The sequence below is a fragment of the Scardinius erythrophthalmus genome (genome assembly GCF_964197995.2).
Source record: "Scardinius erythrophthalmus genome assembly, chromosome: 2".
In the NCBI taxonomy this organism is placed as follows: domain Eukaryota; kingdom Metazoa; phylum Chordata; class Actinopteri; order Cypriniformes; family Leuciscidae; genus Scardinius; species Scardinius erythrophthalmus.
In genome coordinates, this window is record NC_138222.1 from 38,800,416 (window position 1) to 38,818,824 (window position 18,409).

The following is an 18,409-nucleotide window of genomic DNA, read 5'->3' on the forward strand; positions in this document are numbered from 1 at the left end:
CAGTACTAGGACCGCAGCTGTTCACTCTGTACATGCTACCATTAGGATATATCATTAGGAAACATGGCATTAGCTTTCACTGTTATGCCAACGATACTCAGCTTTATATTTCTTCAAAACCTAACGAAACTTACCAATTCACAAAATTAACAGAATGCATAGCTGATATAAAAAATGGGATGACTCGTAATTTCCTATTTCTAAATTCTGAAAAAACAGACATTCTAATTATTGGACAATAAACGTCCTCACGTACTAACCTAGAATACTGTCTAACACTTGATGGCTGCTCTGTTAAGTCTTTGTCGTCGTTTATACCAATAAAGGTTGATACCAATCTTTCATTTGAAAGTCACGTGTCTAGTATCTGTAAAACCGCATTTTTCCATCTTAAAAATATATCTAAATTACGCTATATGCTCTCATTGACAAATGCGGAACAATTAGTTAATGCGTTCATGACCTCAAGGCTAGATTATTGTAATGCTCTACTGGGTGGTTGCCCTGCACGCTTAATGAACAAACTACAGCTAGTTCAAAACGCAGCAGCTCGAGTTCTTACCAGAACCAGGAAGTATGACCATATTAGCCCAGTTCATTTATACACAAACTGACCAACCACAATGATACATCTATGCTGCCTTCAAAAATCGATCAGATGAAGGTATCTCACTAGACAGGATGGCACGATCATTGGATTCGGACATTGATATGCTGCATTTTTCAGCTTTTTGGATGCAACCAATCATAAATTTGGTTGAATGAGTGATTCAGTGAATAGTCATTTGTTTTGTTTGTGAATGAATTAGTGTTTTTAAACGTATTGGTTGAATGAATGATTCCATAACTCATTTGATTGTCACTCTTTGCCATCTACTGACAAATCAATTTAACTTGCAGAAAGAGTTACTGAAAAATACGAGACAGGAAACTAGAAATACATTAACTAGTTAAGAAAATTGTTTTATTTACTAATTGACAAACAACAGATGATCCACCCATATCCTGTGGGCATCTGTTTTCCCTTTCTATATGTAAGGATAACTAAAACTGCAGTAGCAACGTTTGCAATAGTCAGAGCAACAGTCTGCCTTGAGTCGCCCATGTTGTGTTTGTCTGGAGGCTAAAGTGCACCTTTATCAGCATCTCTTTCTCTCGCTCTGCCCTGTCAGGAACCCTCAGCATCACAACTCATAAACAAACTCAGACTGTTTACTCAAGACTGCTTACATACACATAAACAAACCCAGTGGCTCTAGTCCAAAGATCTTAAAATATTGGTACTGTCTCAGGCTTTTGATTAAATGAATTATTAAAATGTGTGTAGGTCAGCTTTATATAGTTCAGGGTCAAGGTTTTATATAATTTATCCAGCTACTAAAAGACACTAAATCTGAGAAACAGCAAAAAGACTGTAAAACAACCAAAATGTTGCTTTGATCATTGTAAGTCCTTGTACATGTAGTCCATTGTAAGTGCAAACGTATCCAATGAGGTATAGATGGAACACAGATACATTACATTAGCAACTAAGAACACATATCAGTCATTCCTGGAACAACCTTGCATTTATCTCTTTTCAACTGAACCGGCTCAGTTTCGGTTGGCATAAAAACAGTGAATTGAATGACTTTTGGTTGTGATTGACCTTGTTTACTTGTGGGCAGTTTAAGTTATCATAGCCATCCAGTTATGTTAATATTTACCTCCTAAGTCACTTAGGATGCTGGCCGGTTCTGAGAGAGGTCCACCAAGCTATGTCTTTAATGGCCAAATAGATAGGGTAAAAACCTGAGGCTATAATTCACATAGAGACTATATTTTCATTCAACCTTCTGTTTGTGTTTCTGGTCAAATCCACAGCTTCATCGACATAAAGGCTTGGCCATTGGCTTCTGAATAAATGATGTCTTTATCTATCATTTGATGATCAGTGTGTTGCATTTGAACAACATGTTATTATTGCAGCTCTGTTGTATTACTCACGATATGAATTAGTCTGATTGCCAAGATGATTTTGAACTGTGCATCATGACAGGGAGAGTCATTTGGTTTCTGGGGGAGGGGAGAGAAGGCACCATTAGAATCCAATTTTTCTGTCGTGACATGGTGTTATTGATAGTCTTTTGTGTTCCATACTGGTTTACTGAGCTGTATGTGAAACACTCAGATTTAAGCCAATTGCAGCTTGGTGAAGTCCCAGCCTCCATCGTCCTTGTTTGAAAACAAGCCATCTTTGTGTAGACCTGACCTTTAGTGCCTCTCTAAAGAACCAGCTATTTACATGACTGGCTTAGCTGCATGTAATGGTGAGGACTGTTCTGAGTAAATGCAAATAGCTCTGTGAAAGACTACCAAATCCATCCCATAAAATGAAAATGAGCTCTTAAAATCCTTAGGTGGAAAATGAGTTTTCACATTCTGACATTTTAGAGAGTTACACAATAGAAGGATTCAGGCCATTTGCCATGGCATCTTCCAAGTTAAAGAATACTTTTTATAGAATTTGGAATTACATTCTATAATGATTAACAATTCAATTTTTTTCAGGCTACAACATCTTATCATCTAAGTGCAACATGATAGGTTAATTCACCATAATGCACACTGTGCATCGGAATCTCTCATGAAAACACACAAAAATGAGTTTTGTCCTGAAGGTTTAAAAAAAAAAGAACCAAAACCAACAACCCATTCCAGGCAAACTAGTACAGACAAAGCTACTGTACCAACTTTCTCAGACAGCACTAAGAAATCTCTTCAGCTTGCCCTGGCCATAAAACAACAATAACCTCTTTATGATAAAATCCACCATGCTGCCAGCTCAGTCTCTGCTTTCCCTTTCAGGCTGAATAAAAGTAGGAAGAAGTGAGGGTCCTAAAGCAGAGAAAATGGAGTCTTGTATGTGTGTGTGAATCAGATAGGAGAATGAGCAGGATAATTAAACTCACGCTGAGGGGGAGTGCAGGAGAGAAGTGAGAGCAAGAGATGGGAGAGAGTGAGAGAACAACTGTGGCTTTCTCCTTGTGTAAACTCACACAAACTGTCAGACTGTCCACCTCTAAGGGTGATTGTCACTTTCTTGTTTTCCTCATGAATACTACACAAGAAAGAAAGAAAAGGGGAAGAAACGGCAGGTTAAAAACTGTTCAGAAAATAAGAACTGCTATATCTGATCAGTTAAGAACTGTTCACAATGTTTTTAAAGGACCGTCTGTCGTTATTTTCACAAAGCTGTGCTTGACGAAAGCAAAACTCATAAATATTGTTAATTTTAGTGTACCAACCAAAATAGTTCAGAAAGGAAGCCAAATCATAATCAAAAACTCTGGGCAACTCATTGGTTTTTAGTTTCTGAATAAATCAGTGTTTTGGAATTAATCTATTGAGTTAATGATTTTCTCTTATAATGACCGTAACTTGTTTAGTTTCTGCAATCAGCCTCAATCAGATTCACATAATATATATTTAGGGTGGAAGCCATGCATGCAAATTGGGACATTTTCTTTTTTCCTCATAAAGGCAGTCACATATCTTGCCACCTACTGGTGTATTATGTAATGTTTGTTTGATTCCTCTTTTAAGAGTAAACACACTAATTTCCATTGTTTAATTATGACCCACACAACAAACACACATTAACATCAAAATGTCAGCATGAACAAATAGTTCATTCTTTTGATAATAAAAGGTGTCAAGACAATGGCAGAAAGTCTCCCATATGTTTCCGTCTTAATAGAGTTCCCTCAAACTTAAACACCCTTTCACAGGAAGTTAACCAAAACACCTGGTGCAGCCATCAGAGATAAAGACGGGATGGTTTAACTAATTGGTATGTGGCAGTGGGGGAAATAATTGGATGATCTGAGGAACTGTCTGATGGCAGGAGAGAGAGAGAGAGAGAGAGAGAGAGAGAGCAGTCTGAAAGGACAGCTTTCTGCAGCTCTCTGGGGAATTATCTATAAAGCGTTTATATTTATTCTCCCTTTCTTTCTCCGAGCACAGATAAACAGAGTTTTTCTGTGACTCATGTGTCAAGGCCGTGAAAGAGAGCCATGATTAATGTTCTCTGCTCCTTTTTCAGGCACTATTATAACTCCCCCTCCCATCACACACACACATCCTCAAGACTCTTTCTTTATAGCCCACATAGAGTACATTGATTGTGTTTAATATGCTGTAATTCTCATTGCTTAATATAGACACAATGTCAGATGATTGTAGCTCGCCACAGAAAAGGTTAAATTGAGATAGTAGAATTACCAGCTAGCAATAATGTCTGGAATATTCATATTACTGTAAGCTTTATTATTGAAAACTGTGTGGTAATGTCATAACTTAAATGGCAGGCTGGTTTCAAAGCCATTTAAGATGATGGCTCGTGTCTTTTTAATAAACTGAGATAGTCAATCCCTTCAGCTGATGTGTAAGAATTTTTTTCTCATTTATAAATTTGCTGATTTGAAACAGGAGGCTGCTTCTAATGACAAAATAGCAAAGCAATAATACATTATCTCATACTTCAGTTTTTAAAAACAGTTTTGTCATCCTTCATTAAATTGGCTCTGCTTAAGTTCTTATCTGTGAATAAAAGCTTCAGTAATTGAGTTTATCTTTATCAAACATACAGCCTAAAAACATTAACCTCACATTCAGACAATGCCTATTTCATGCCACACTGCACCTTATCAGTTTAGTTTTAACATAAGAAAGATCTTATCAGCTGAATAACACCTGTTCTGAGCTGCTATCTAGGACATATCGACAGCAGGACTGATTAAAGCATTGTTTGAATGCTCTCTTTTTGCAGCAGTTGCATGTGTAAAATACACGTGCACACAGTTACCAGGAAGTTGAAGCATAGCCAACATTCTCTTTTTTTTTGTCTCATGCAAAATATATCAGTGATGCCACATCAAATCTATACAGACATCAAGCATTAATATGAGATTAGAAAAAAATACCTTTTTGAACGAGAATCAGACCGTGGTGTACTTGAGACAGAAAATAAAAGTGTTTTATATTGTGTTCGCCTACAGCTGGCAACATTAAAGGTGTGGAGGTAGAGCAGTTTCATTCGCCGCTATGCACAGGATTTTATTGTTGTGCGAGATCTAAATCATGTTGTGCCAACATTTCACATTGTTGCATAGCAACAGCAGGATGAAATAACCCTAACGCTGTGGAAACGGGGTAATGTTTCACAGTGCATTTCTCTCCTCTGGATAAAGCGGCCCTGACGTCCCCTGAGAGGAAAAAGAAGGTAAAATCATGAGTAATGATCTAACGGCAAACAAAGACGGCTTTATAGCTTGAGCCAGATGGAAAATTCAATTTGGTGCAGATAAATAAATAACAAAATGCAATAATGTAAAACTGCACATAAAGCATGTGCACCTGGCACTGAGGGGAGCAGTCATTTAGGTAAAACCAATTGCAGTTGATGTGAAAATTTTCATTTTGTGCTTTGCACTACATCATGTTCAGCATGCTCAGTGTTGGTGTGCGTTAGAGTAAAAGTCAGAGGATAGACAATCATAATCCCTTACTGAACCTTCCTAGTCAATTTCACAAAACCATAAAATTCTTATTTTACATTTACTTGGTGTACAACAGAATCATACATGAAACCCACATGTATACTGTATGTCACATAACAGAGAAGCAGCAGCCTTCACCCGGGCCGCGCCGTAGAGGTGGCCGCAGGAAGGCGCCCCAGTCCGCACCAGCCCCGCAGCCTGCCAAACGCCAGGTCGAAGCGGCACTCCTGATGCGGACTGCTCAGAGATGGGCTAAAGTTCTTTCCAGGAGATGGTAGCAGGGCCACTCCTTCCCCCGGTGGAGGGCTGGGGGAGAATCTTTTGTTCTCCATTCCCCGCTGCTGGTCTCACGGCCGGCAGCACCCTAAAATGGTTAAAGAAAGAACTCACAAACCCATCTCTGAGCCCCCAGAAGCCGCAGAAGGCCTGTGTCTCGTCCCCCTCTGTCGCCAGACCCCTGTCAGAGCAGAGCTCCGTGGAGCGCTGGTCCTTCCCTGGTCTCCTCTGTCAGCTCGCGGCATATGACTGTGCCCCCACACTGGAATGCTCCGCCTCCCATGTCTGGGCCGGACATTCCGCCTCACGTCTGTGGCTCACATGACCTAGCTGGTTCAGTTTTTGGGAGCCTGGCTAGAGCTTCCCAATCTGTCCCGCTAGGTCGCGAGAACCATCAGGCTTGGCTGTGCGATTCAGTTAGGCCAGCGACACACTGTCTCAGCTGCATGGCGTGTCCGTTTTTATTTCGGCACCCATGTTAACAGGTTAGAGTTTGCACACTGCCTGGAAAACGCATGCATGCTAGAAATAGAACTGACGCCTATTTTTCACGCGACACGCAGGCGTCCTTTTTTTCATATCACATATTTTAGTAATCATCATGGATTAAGTATCCTTCGAAAGCTTACAAACTCAAAATTCATCCTGTGAAAACCGTTTTGAATTGGACGATTGAGAGGCGAGCAAGATCTTTTAAGAGAGCAGCTACTTCAGACTCCATTGTTCTCTTGTGCTCCGCTCCGCATCTCACCATAACGTTGGATAAAAAACTAACAAAAAAAACTCTTGTGTGCCGTTGTAGTTTACACAGGACTGGCAGGAAATGGGCACTGATATACCTTTATTCTAGATGTTATGTTATGTGTTTTTATTTCGATAGGTGAACTGTCTTTGTAGTGTTAAGAGAAGGAGAGGCGATATTTTTTTCACCTCCGCCGTTCGTGTTTTTAAAGAGAAAGACACAGTCTTTTCAGCTTGCCACTATAAATCGCAATTTGTCTGCACTAAACTAGTGAATTTAGCCAAGATTTATTCAGAGATGATAGATAAGATGTTATAGAATAATATTTTAATGAAAACCCAATTTTGACAAAAAACTGACATTCAACCTATTTTTAGACCTTACTGAAAACGTACCAGCGTGACATCTGACGGGTTTTCCCAGATCACGTCACATATGAATTGTTTCAAAGCAGCTTTACAGTGATAATAGGAAATTACAGTAACAGAGATTGTTTTGGCTTTACTGCAGCTCTAGGATAAAGTTATTGTCCAGCTAAAGTTAGTTTTGATTGACTGATTCACTTCCGTTGCGAAGATCATTAGTTATTACCTTAGAGGCCGCTAACACAACACCGTTCTAACAGAAACCCCTCAACGCACTCCGGCCGCTCATCCGCACAAAACAGTGCCTGGTGGCTCGAGAACGCACTCCCGGAAATAGGTTCCAAGGTGCAAACGATTGTCAGTGATCTCTGCGCAAACCTACGCAACCTCTGCGCAAACACAGATGTCGCACACACGCGCATCATGTGCTCAGTCCATAGGTATGCGCATTTTAATGTATATGTGTGGGGGCGCGTAGTCCTTTTTTACAAATCAACCCTCAACAAACTGCTTGTCTGGCCTTAAAAATTGATAATACAGAATTATTTATCGTGTCTGCATAGTCACGTGGTGATTCAACAATGTTTTATCTGTACAGAGGTAAAGGGAGGATAAATACTCCGGCTCTTTGGATTTCGCGCTCTCTCTGATTTGGTTCCACTCCTGCCAGCAGCAGCAACACACCTTTGTTTTGTTATATTATGTTTTGTTACCGCTTCTCAACACCAAAACGTCACTCTAGTCACTCATTCACATTTACACCACTGATGCTACTGACTAACACACTCTATATTGTTAATTGTTAGTTTATTGTTTAAGTTGTTATAATAAATGTTTATTTTTGGCAATCTTCCGTGTCCTCTTCGCATTTGTCATGACCTTTGAGCCAGGTTATGACAAATTGGGGGCTCGTCCGTCTGTGTTTTTTCTCCCGTTGGTACCGCGATTGTTTGGTGCGGGACTGGTAAACTTTTGTTTGGATTAACAGGAAGGACATGCACTTGAAGATAACTTTGTAGGTAAGCTACATGTGATTTGTGTGTACAGTCTCTTACCAGTTTGGCTTTAATAAGCACTTGTTGTTTGCCGGTGGTTCGTACGGTGATCAGCTGATTCAGTTGACGTTTGCCGTTTTGTCTGTGGGTAGTTTTGTGGGGTGGTGCGGAGTTTTCCCTGGTAGGTTGTAGCGACGTTCCCCTTTGGGTTCGTTGAGCTGTTGGGGGGTAGTGTTGTGGTGAACGTGGCAAAAGCTTTGCTTGGGAGCATGTCCGTGGTTTCAGGGGGGTTGCTGGTTCACCAGTCGCTTTACTGATCCAGCGGTCTCTAGTGCGTAAATACCCACCACAACTAACCACGTGAAGACTAGGGGGGAGCTTAGTTAATTATGTTGGTTTTAGATGGCGGGGAAACTCCGAGCCACGTTGGGAATTAGTCCTCTTGGGCACATAGTTGAACGTCAAGTGTCTATCTGGTCTCTGAGTCAGGTACATTTTTTTTTTTTTTCGGGTCTGTTGTGTAGGCTATTTAACATGTCTGAAGTCGAAGCATTTATTACTGTTCCATCTCAGGAATCCCTGGATAAGTGCACAAAAGAGCAGTTACTCCAGATTGCTGAGCATTATTCAGTAGAGGTTGTTGGAGACAAACGTGTCAAAGAAACCATTAAATCCGCTATTAAATCTAAGTTACTGGTAGCTGGAATTATGTTGGAGCCTAAAGCAGATTTTTCTCAGAGTCCAATGACACATGGTTTAACTTTTGAGCAGCAGAAAGAGATGTTGATGTTGCAGTTGGACAATGAGAAAATGAAACATGAATTGAATGTTAAAAAGCAGCTGGAAGTGGAGAGAATTCGCCAGAGCATCGAGAAGGCAAAAATAGATTAAGAAGGAGATCGGTTGTCAATGATCAGAGATGGTTTATTGTCAAGTGACGCTCATGACAGGCAGCAGTCTAGATCATCTGACCGTTTTGATATAAGTAACTTGCGCTTGTTGCCACAATTTAATGAAAAAGATCCAGATACATTTTTTCTGTTGTTTGACCATCTGGCTAAGGCCAGGAACTGGCCTGAAGGTGATTGTGCTTTGATGCTTCAGTGTGTGCTTTCTGGGAAAGCACAAGAGGCATATGCGTCTTTAAGTCCTGAAGATAGCTCTAGCCATGATAAAATAAAATCAGCTGTTCTTAGAGCTTATGAGCTTGTACCAGAAGCATATCGCCAGCGGTTTAGGTCTTGGGAAAAAGAGAATGGCCAGACATATGCTGAGTTTGCCAGGGATCTTTCATTTCACTTTAGGCGGTGGTTGACTGCACTTGAAGTCGCCACCTTTGAGGATCTGTGCAACTTGTTAATATTGGAGCAGTTTAAGAATAATCTGCCAGAACATGTTTCCACATACATTTCGGAACAAAATTGTTACCGCTGGGGACGCTGCTGTTGCAGCTGATGAGTATATCTTACTTCATAAGAGCAGTTTCAGGGATGTCATGTAGCTTCTGATTTTGGTGTACGACGTAGTGGTTTTGATGCGCCTTCTGATATGGTGCGTTCAAGGAAAATCGGTCATATGAAACCTGATGGTAAAACAAGTCGTATATTTGATGATAATGATGTTTGTAACTATTGTCATGAACAGGGTCATTGGAAGGTGGATTTTGCTGTATTAAAGGCTAAGACAAAGGGAATGAAAACGAATATTAGACCTGTAGCATTTGGTGCAACTGTTAAAACTGACTGTGTTTATGAGGTGTGTTCAGCTCCCATTTGTGAAGAGGATGTTTTGCCAGCTTATGCTCCTTTCATTCGGCGCTCCGCCCTCACCAATAGTCAAATTATGTCCATCTGAGTTTGTGTCGAATAAGAGTTCTGGTGCATTGCCGGAAGTTTCTCCAGCCTGTGTGGTTACACGCGCTATGCACAAATTACAGCTCGATGGGTTGTCTGAATCTAACAATGTTAATGTGCCTTTGGAGGTTCCGTCTCTGGCTGAGCTGCCCTTGTCACTGTCTCATGGTGAGGTTGTTCAGGAGCAGCGCAATGACATGTCTTTGAAGGAAATATTCCGATGTGTTTTGCCTGCATTTGAAATTGGTAATGTGGCATCTGGCTACTTTTTGCATAAGGAATTGCTGTTCAGAAAATGGGTTCCAGTGAGTGAGGATGGTGTGAAAGGTGATGTTTTCCAGGTAGTTGTACCAGCGAAGTTTCGTCCCCTTGTTTTGAAGGTGGCACATGACGAGTGTGGACACTTTGGGGTCCGTAAAACATATCTTAATATCCTAAAACATTTCTTTTTGCCTAGACTGAAAAAGGATGTGTCTGCGTATATTATGACCTGTCATGTATGCCAACTTACAGTTAAGCCAAATCAGAGTATTAAACCTGCGCCGTTGCAACCTATTCCAGTGATGAGTGAAACTTTTACACACCTTATTGTTGACTGTGTCGGTCCATTGCCTTGTGCTAAATCTGGTTGTAAATATTTACTTACTGTTATGTGTCAGAGCACCAGGTATCCAGCTGCGTACCCGTTAAGGTTCATCACGACTAAGTCAGTGGTTAGGGCCTTAACACAGTTTATTTCCATATTTGGCATTCCTAAGGTGATCCAGAGCGACCAGGGGTCAAATTTTACATCTCACATGTTTGGTCAAGTGTTGAAGCTGTTGCGCATTTAACAAAATCACTCTTCAGCATATCATGCGCAAAGCCAAGGTGCTTTGGAGAGGTTCCATCAGAGGCTTAAGTCTCTATTGCGGGCATACTGTACGGAGCTAGATGGAGACTGGGAAGATGGATTCCCGTGGCTAATGTTGGCTGCGCGAGAGGCTGTACAGGAAAGTACAGGCTTTAGCCCGAATGAGCTGTTTTTTGGGCATACAGTGCGGGGTCCTTTAGCTGTCTTGAAAAGTGGCTGTGTTGATACTGAGCCACCGAAGAATTTGATTGACTTTGTGAATGGGTTCAGACACCGTTTGTTTAAAGCTGGGTGTATGGCACAAGAGAAATTGGGTGTATCGCAAAGTAAAATGAAAAAGTTCTATGACAGACGTACCGAGAGACAGGAGTTCAGTCCAGGTGACCAGGTCCTTGCACTGATGCCTATTGTGGGCTCACCATTTCAAGCTAAGTATATTGGTCCATATACTGTGAGTGAGAAGAGTTCAGATTTGAACTATATTGTGGAGACGTCAGGACAGAAGAAAACTCGACGACTGTATCATGTTAATCTCCTTAAACCTTACTACAAGCGCGTAGTTGAGATTGATTCAGTTCAAGATGTGAAGAATGTTGTGTGCCCAGCGCTTTTGGTGACTTCAGAGGTTTTGACGCAGGAGTCAGATGGGGTGCCGGAGCCAGACAAAAGTCTGTTCTGTGGGAGACTAAAAAATTATCTTTGAGTCAAAGACTCAAAGAGTCTCTTTGTAATTTGGATAAGTTACTAGCTCATCTGCCCGAGTCTAAACGTAGTGAATTGGCGGAGTTGGTACACAAGTTTTCATGTCTTTTTGGTGACATCCCTTCACGTACCAGTTGGATTGAACATGACATAGATGTTGGAGATGCTCAGCCGATTAAACAGCATTTTTATCGTGTAGCACCAGCTAAATGGAGTTTAGTATTGCTGTTCCTTCTGCATCCAGTTGGGCCTCCCCTTGTATTTTGGTGCCAAAACATGATGGTACACCGAGATTTTGTTCTGATTTCAGGAAAGTAAATGCTGTCACAAAATCAGACTCTTTTCCGATTTCACGCATGGATGACTGCATAGATCAGGTGGGATCTGCCAAATTTGTTAGCAAATTTGATTTGCTTAAAGGTTATTGGCAGGTGCCTTTGTCCAAGCGTGCACAGGAAGTTTCTGCATTTACTACAACTTCAGGTTTGTATTCGTACAAGGTGATGCTATTTGGGTTAAGGAATGCTCCCGCAACATTTCAGCGGTTGATGAATCATGTAGTGTCTGGTTTGACAGGCTGTTCTGTTTATCTTGATGATGTGGTCATTTATAGTGGCACCTGGTACTCACATCTCCGGCGCATTCGTTCATTGTTTGAGCGTTTGGTGGAAGCACACCTTACCATCAATTTGGCTAAATGTAGCTTTGCCATGGCCACAGTGACATATCTTGGCTGTGTGGTAGGTCAGGGCCGTGTGGCTCCAGTCCAGGCCAAAGTCGTGGCAATAGCAGAATATCCACAACCCACCACAAAAAAGGAACTTCAGAGGTTCCTGGGTTTAGTGGGTTATTATAGAGGTTTTTGCGAAAACTTCTACACTGTGGTGTTTCCCCTCACCAAACTGCTCAAGACCAAGATGAAATTTGATTGGTCGGCTTGTTGTCAACAAGCCTTTGATAATGTGAAAATGTTGTTGTGTTCTGCTCCTGTCCTAGCAGCTCCTTGTTTTGATCGAGCTTTTATGCTTCAAGTGGATGCCAGTCAGGTGGCAGCAGGTGCCGTATTGCTCCGGCGGGATGACCAGGGTTTGGTGAGGCCAGTCAGTTTTTTCTCTAAAAAGTTTAACAGTTACCAAAGTAACTATTCTGTGATTGAGAAGGAGGCGTTGTCACTTATTTGGGCCTTACATCATTTTGATGTTTATGTAGCAGCAGGAGGGCCAATTGTGGTTTATACTGACCACAGTCCGCTAACTTTTTTGCGGTCACTCAGATGTCCCAAGCAGAGATTGACTCGGTAGTCATTGTTTCTCCAGGCTTATAACCTGGATATTAGATACATAAAGGGGTCAGAGAATATTATTGCAGATGCACTTTCTCGTGCTCCTCTGCATTGATGGGGATTAGTATGAGCTCCAAAGTTGATGATGTCTCCTGTACTGTCATATATCTGTTTCTTCTGTATGTATTTCTCTTAATCTGTTTCTCAGGTATCGGGGTTACCGAGGATAAGTGAGGAAGTTTCCAGGTGAAGTGGCTGAGACGGAGGTCATGTATCTTCTTTGTGTCATATTGATGTAATTTAGGTTAGTTAGATACGTTGAGTAGTATTGTTAGGTGTTACTGCTAGGCCGGTGGTCCTTGGGAACACGGTCATGCATAGTTAGGTGTTTAACTGTGTGGTGTTGGGCAGTTTACAGTCTCCTTTTGTCCCTGAAGGTATCGCTGCCCGTAATCCAGATTGGCAGCACCTGCGCTAGAGCCAGATTGGGAACACCTGCGCTAGACGCTGTGGGGAGGATTTGGTTCTCTTTGGATTTCGCGCTCTCTCTGATTTGGTTCCACTCCTGCCAGCAACACACCTTTATTTTGTTATATTATGTTTGTTACCGCTTCTCAACACCAAAATGTCACTCTAGTCACTCATTCACATTTACACCACTGATGCTACTGACTAACACACTCTATATTGTTAATTGTTCGTTTATTGTTTAAGTTGTTATAATAAATATGTTTATTTTTGGCAATCCTCCGTGTCCTCTTCGCATTTGCCATGACCTTTGAGCCAGGTTATGACACAATTACATCAGGATTTATGGGAAGTGTTCCCGGTTCCGGCTGACCTAAACTATGCAGCCTAACACTGAATTATAGAAGTCTATAATGTGTTATGTGTATACTAGGCCAAAGATATGTCTTTTTAGTCTAGATTTGAACTGACAGTGTCTGCTTCCCGGACAATGTTAGGAAGAGTGTTCCAAAGTTTTGGCGCTAAATAGGAAAAGGATCTACCGCCAGCAGTCGATTTTGATATTCTAGGTATTATCAACTGGCCGGAATTTTGAGATCGCAATAGACGTGAAGGACTATAATGCATTAAGAGCTCGCTCAAGTACTGAGGAGCTAAACCATTTAGTGTTTTGCAAGTAATCAGCAATATTTTAAAACTTATACAATGTTTAATTGGGAGCCAATGCAGTGTTGACAGAACCGGGCTAATATGGTCATACTTCCTGGTTCTGGTAAGAACTCTAGCTGCTGCATTTTGGACCAGCTGTAGTTTATTTATTAAGCGTGCTTGGCAACCACCCATAATAGCATTACAATAATCTAGCCTTGATGTCATGAACGCAACTAATTGTTCCGCATTTGTCACTGAGAGCATATGACGTAATTTAGATATATTTTTAAGATGGAAAAATGCAGTTCCCTTTCGTTGTCACTCCGAGTTACGTCGGATGACGACGAATGGGGTTTCGCTTAGAAATCCTATCATCTTCGAGTATATAAAACGAGCCAATGGCAATGAAATGCCATGGGTTTGCGGAATTTGCATAGCGTAACTCCGCCCCACCCTGGGGTATATAAGGAAGTGCGCTGGCAACATGCAGATATGTTTTCGCTTCGGAGCCAAGTTGATGTACTTCACTCCACAGCCAATCCTGAGATTCATCTCTTCATTTCTCTTCGAGACGAGCCTCTCTCCAAGTGTTGGTGTGACAGCGAGTTCCAGCGAGTGCACATTCCCTGCTTATCTGTGAAGTGATTTGCCAGTGTTTGTGTGTTCTCTCCCTGGTCGCTTCAGCATTTGTGGAGAAATCTCCTTTCTAAAAGAGCTTGCACGCGGCACGTCTTTTTAAAGATGCCTCGCCCGTGCACTTCTGGTTGCGGTCTATTTGTTTCTGACTCTGATGGGCACAATCGCTGTCTTGTGTGTCTGGGCTTAGAGCACGCTAAGGCAGTGTTTGTGGATGAGTCATGTTCCCATTGCGGGAACATGCCCATCGCACGGTTACGGTCGAGACTCAATGACCTTCATGGTAGAGTCCCCTCATCCGCACCCCGATCTACGGGCTCCGCGAGAGCTAGTACTTCGGCTGGCGGCCAGGGTGACCTGAGGATTACGGTGTGGGACAAAGCGCCGACTATTCCACGCTCCACACTGTCCTCTAGTGCCGTGCAACCCGCGAGTGGTTCGAATGAGCCCGCAGTACAGTCCTCTGACTTGCCGCGGGTCTCATTTGGCGCTCCAGAGGAAGATTCAATGTCGATCGCTGCATCACAGGGTGGGCAAGAGTCCTTGGGAAGTGAGGATTCGGCTGTGCTGCCACCTTCGGGTGTGCCAGCATTGCCCGAGTCTGATCCCGAGATGACTGCCATGCTTTCCCGGGCAGCCGCGGCCATTGGGCTTGAGTGGTCCCCGCCACCTGGTCCGGTGCGCTCGCGGCTGGATGATTGGTTTTTGGGTGCCGCCGCTGATCCTCGTCAGCGCGCGTCCCCAATGCCTTTCTTCCCGGATGTGCATGAGGAGGTCACAAGGTCCTGGAAGGCAGATGTTGCGTAACATGCACGAGGGGAGGACTAACCCAGGGCTCTTTGATGAGCTGCGTGCAGCCACCGACCTTGCTCTCCGAGCGACGAAGGTGACCGCACGCTCCCTGGGTCAGGTGATGTCCACTTGCGTGGTCCAGGAGAGACATCTGTGGCTCAACCTGGCCGATATGCGTGAGGCCGAGCGGACCCGGTTCCTCGACACTCCCATATCCCAGGCTGGCCTCTTCGGCGGAGCGGTTGAGGACTTTGCCCAGCAGTTCTCGACCGCCCAGAAGCAGACTGAGGCTCTCAGACATGTCCTGCCCCGACGGCCAGCTGCTGCCTCCACCCAGCCGTCGGCACAGGTGCTTCAGTCTGCTCGCCGCCGAGGGCGCCCTTCTACGGCTCCCGCCCCTCCCGCACGGCCCCAGCAGCAGCCTCCATCCGGGTCGCATCGTGGAGGACGCCGTAGGAAGGCGCCACAGCCCTCTCCCGCCCCGTGCCCCGCTAAACGCCAGGCCAAGCGGCGCTCCTGAGACGGGCTGCTCAGAGATGGCGTTGAGTTCTTCCCAGGAGCCGGTAGCAGGGCAGCTCCTTCCCCCGGTGGAGGGCCGGGGGAGAATCCTTGGTTTTCCCCACCCTGCTGCTCGTCCCACGACGGGCAGCACCCTTTTGTGGTCAAAGAAAGAACTCACTCCCCCATCTCTGAGCACACAGAGTGTCCGGATGACAGTGCGCGCCGCTCACAAGCCTCGCCACTCTCGTCCCCCTCTGTCGCCAGTTCCCTGCCAGAGCACGCCCCAGTGGGACGCTGGTCCTCCCCTGGCCTCCTCTGGCAGGACGCGGCTAATGACCGTGCCCCCGCACCGGGCCGCTATGCCACCCACGCCTGGGCCGGTCATTCCGCCTCGCTGCACCACCGAGGGTACGTCTGTGGTCCGTATGACCCCGCTGGTACAGTTCCTGGAAGCCTGGTTAGAGCTTCCCAGGCTGTCCCGCTGGGTCCCGAGGACCATCAGGCTCGGCTACGCGATTCAGTTCGTGCGGTCTCCTCCCCGCTTCAGGGGAGTCCGCTTCACTATGGTCGGTGGCAATGCCCCGGTTATGAGAGCGGAGGTCGCTACCTTACTGGTGAAGGGTGCGATCGAGACTGTCCCTCCAGCCGAAATGAGGTCCGGCTTTTACAGCCCTTACTTCATTGTACCGAAGAAATCCGGTGGGTTACGGCCAATCCTCGACTTGCGCGTCTTGAACCGCTCCCTTCACAGGATGCCGTTCAAGATGCTCACGGCCAAGCGCATTTTCGAGTGCATACGGCCGCAGGATTGGTTTGCAGCGATCGACCTGAAGGACGCCTACTTTCATGTCTCCATTCTTCCTCGACACAGACCGTTTCTACGGTTTGCTTTCGAGGGGCAGGCATACCAGTACGCGGTTCTCCCTTTCGGGCTAGCCCTGTCTCCTCGCGTCTTTATGAAGGTCGTCGAGGCAGCCCTTGTTCCCCTTCGGGAACACGGGGTTCGCATCCTGAACTATCTCGATGACTGGCTGATCCTAGCTCACTCTCAAGACCAGGTTTGCGAACACAGGGACCGTGCATGAGGCCTTCTGGGCCTTCGGGTCAACTGGGAGAAGAGCAAACTCTGCCCCGTGCAGAGGATCTCTTTTCTCGGTATGGAGATCGACTCGGTCGCCATGTGCGCGCAGCTTACGAGCGAGCGCGCGCAATCACTGCTGACTTGCCTTCGTCAGTTCGAGGGCAAGAGTGTGGTCCCACTGAAACTATTTCAGAGGCTCCTGGGGCATATGGCATCCGCAGCGGCTGTCACGCCGCTCGGGTTGCTTCATATGAGACCACTTCAGCTTTGGCTTCGCGATCGAGTCCCGAAGTGGGCATGGCACCACGGCACGCTCCGAGTTCCAGTGACTCCGACCTGCCGTCAGACCTTCACCCCGTGGTCGAACCTCAGTTTTCTTCGGGCCGGAGTGCCCTTGGAACGAGTGTCCAGGCATGTTGTTGTGTCAACAGATGCCTCCACCACGGGCTGGGGCGCCATGTGCAATGGAGCTGCAGCGGGCTCCTGGACAGGACCCCAGCGCCTTTGGCATGTCAATTGCCTCGAGTTGTTGGCTGTACGTCTTGCCCTGCACCGCTTCCATGCGTTGCTCAGGGGTCAACACGTACTGGTCCGATCGGACAATACCGCGACTGTAGCGTACATCAACCGTCAAGGTGGTCTGCGCTCACGCCGTATGTCACAACTCGCCCGCCACCTCCTCATATGGAGTCAGAAGCATCTGAGGTCGCTTCGTGCCATTTATATCCCGGGAGACCTGAACCAGGCGGCCGACGAGCTGTCTCGGCTTCGGCCTCTCGCTGGAGATTGGCGACTCCATCCCCAGACGGTTTAGCTGATTTGGGATCAGTTCGGGGAAGCACAGGTAGACCTGTTTGCCTCCCACGACTCGTCCCACTGCGACCTGTATTATTCCCTGACCGAGGGCACGCTCGGCACGGATGCACTGGCGCACAGCTGGCCGCGGGGCCTCCGCAAGTATGCGTTTCCCCCAGTGAGCCTTCTTGCGCAGACCTTGCGCAAGATCAGGGAGGACGAGGAGCAGGTAATTTTGGTTGCCCCATATTGGCCCAACCGCACCTGGTTCTCAGAACTAGTACTCCTCACGACAGCACCTCCCTGGCCAGTTCCTCTGAGGAAGGACCTGCTTTCTCAGGGATGGGGCACCTTATGGCACCCTCGTCCTGATCTTTGGAACCTCCACGTGTGGCTCCTGGACGGGATGAGGCAGGTTTGAGTACCCTACCACCAGCGGTGGTGGCTACCATCACTTCCGCTAGAGCATTGTCCACGAGACATGCCTATGCGTTGAAGTGGAACCTCTTCGTCAACTGGTGTTCTTCTAAAAATCTAGAACCCACGAAATGCCCCATCAGTGTTGTGCTTTCCTTTCTGCAAGAAGGGTTGGAGCGAAGGCTGTCTCCCTCCACCCTGAAAGTGTGTGTTGCCGCCATTGCCGCACATCATGACGCAGTTGATGGTAAGTCCTTAGGAAAGCACGACCTGATCGTCAGGTTCCTGAGGGGAGCCATGAGACTGAATCCTCCTCGTCCTCCCCTCGTACCCTCTTGGGACATCTCAGTGGTTTTAATCCTCTGGGGTCTGGGCTGTTTTTGGGGCCCTTGAGATGTTCTGACATGCCCTGACATTTGTGCTTTTTTCAGTTGCTTATAAACATATTAATGGCAAAGGT